We start from the raw sequence: 1,929 nt of genomic DNA, 5'->3' as shown, positions 1-1,929 counted from the left end.
TAAATATAGCGTTCACTTAAACTGATTCTGTTAGGAGTCCAACATACGTCCACATCTGAACATCACTGTAGTAACACACTGACTGTGTAGAAGTACAAGATACAAACATCACGTCTGTCTCTTTGAAGAGCTGCAGACTTTAATAAGCTCATGAGCACCATCTACAGGACAGACCTGCAACAGCTTCTAGTGTTGACACCTGCATTTAACTGAAGGTTTACATTTTAAACCCTAATGAACCTCGTGTCTCTAAGTGGTTTTATAGAGGGGGGGGTGAAAGTCTTCCTGAGGAGGTGAAGACAACAGAGAAGGTGAAGCACTGCTGCAGTCCCCGTCTCCACCTGAAGGGGGTGCCGGTCTGCAGCCGGACGAAGGTGATCAAGTGGAAAGCAAAAAGAAACGCTTCACTTCCTGTTTCCAGGAGGAAACGCTTCACTTCCTGTTTCCAGGAGGAAGCCGGCAGGAATGCGTGAAAATTAAGTAAATTAAAGAGTCAACTCCTCAACTTTAAACTCTTAAGAGAATCCACCTGTCACTCAAACACCCACCGGTCTGTGGCCTGGTGTCAACAGAGACCTGTCCTGCTTCAGAGTCCTGCAGAGTCCCGCAGAGCCCTACAAAGTCCTGTAGAGTCCTACAGAGTCCTGTAGAGCCCCACAGAGTCCTACAGAGTCCTGTAGATTCCCACAGAGTCCTGTAGAGCCCCACAGAGTCCTGTAGAGCCCCACAGATTCCCACAGAGTGCTGTAGAGCCCCACAGAGTCCTGTAGAGCCCCACAGAGTCCTGTAGAGTCCTCGCTGATGAGCAGCTGGTAAATAAGATCCAGATGACGTGGATATCGATGGATGAGCCCCTCTCTCTCCCTCTCAGACCGCCTCCCTGACACCGTCCCGGTCTTTGGTGAACTCAGGACACCACAGGACTCATGTCCCACAGCTGTGGACAGACAGGAGACACATTTCTGCTGATTCATGAGATGAGTCATGAAAAATAATTTAAATATGGTTTGTTTTTGGATCTGACGCTCGTAACGACGTCACCAACACGTCTTATCTGAGAATACTACAAACAATACTACAGTTAAATTCTAAATATAATACTCCCGTCCAGACCTTGAGGACCTTGTCGGTTCCTGAGGTCAGCAGGTTCCCGGTGGTCGGCTCGTAGTGCATGTAGACGATGCCGTGCTTGCTGTCGTGGAAAGTGACCGTTGGGGCTCGACTACGAGACACAAAGGGGAGGAGCTTTACTCGTGCCATCAGAGCGGTTCAGAGTGAGACGGTAGCAGACAGACGGGTACTCACTCCTCGTCGCTGATGGACTCGCTGCAGCTGTCGCACACTCGCACCTCGAACTCGAAGCCCATGAGCGGGATGGTGGAGCGTCTGGACGAACACTTACCGCACACGGCCTGACCGCACTTCCTGCAGTGATGCTGAGGAAACAAAGGAGGAAGGAAACAGTCTCACTTCCTGGAGGGGTTAGCGGTAGCTTAGCAACCAGTGGACCAACGCGTCCCAAATTAAGTCCAAAGTCCTGAACTTACTGTCGTAAAACTACAGACATACAACTTTAAATGATAGACATGCACGACTGTCTCATGATCTATAACTGTGGACATTTAAAAGAACATAAGAGGAAGAAGAAGGAGGAGGAGAAGAAGGAGGAGAAAGAGGAGAAGAAGGAGAAGAAGGAGAAGAAGGAGGAGAAGGAGGAGAAGAAGAAGGATAATAAGGAGGAGAAGAAGAAGAAGAAGAAGAAGGAGGAGAAGAAGGAGAAGAAGAAGGAGGAGAAAGAGGAGAACGCGAAGAAGAAGGGGAGAAGAAGGAGGAGGAGGAGAAGAAGGATAATAAGGAGAAGGAGAAGGAGAAGAAGGATAATAAGGAGAAGAAGAAGAAGGAGGAGAAGAAGGAGAAGAAGAAGGAGGA

The 1,929-nt window shown here is 48.8% G+C and overlaps 1 long non-coding RNA gene across 1 annotated transcript; it reads right to left on the bottom strand.

The window, feature by feature from the left end:
• Positions 1–6: 6 nt before the first annotated feature.
• Positions 7–1,681, bottom strand: LOC116380636 (uncharacterized). Its single transcript, XR_004212587.1, has 3 exons — positions 1,306–1,681; positions 1,114–1,222; positions 7–937 (listed from the first exon to the last, which is right to left on the bottom strand). It is a non-coding gene; the product is annotated as an uncharacterized LOC116380636 (long non-coding RNA).
• Positions 1,682–1,929: the final 248 nt, after the last annotated feature.

Source organism: Anarrhichthys ocellatus, unplaced genomic scaffold (genome assembly GCF_004355925.1).
Source record: "Anarrhichthys ocellatus isolate YVR2014 unplaced genomic scaffold, GSC_Weel_1.0 scaffold8070, whole genome shotgun sequence".
Classification (NCBI taxonomy): domain Eukaryota; kingdom Metazoa; phylum Chordata; class Actinopteri; order Perciformes; family Anarhichadidae; genus Anarrhichthys; species Anarrhichthys ocellatus.
Note: the sequence above shows the minus strand (reverse complement) of the source record. Positions and strands in the feature narration are given on the sequence as shown.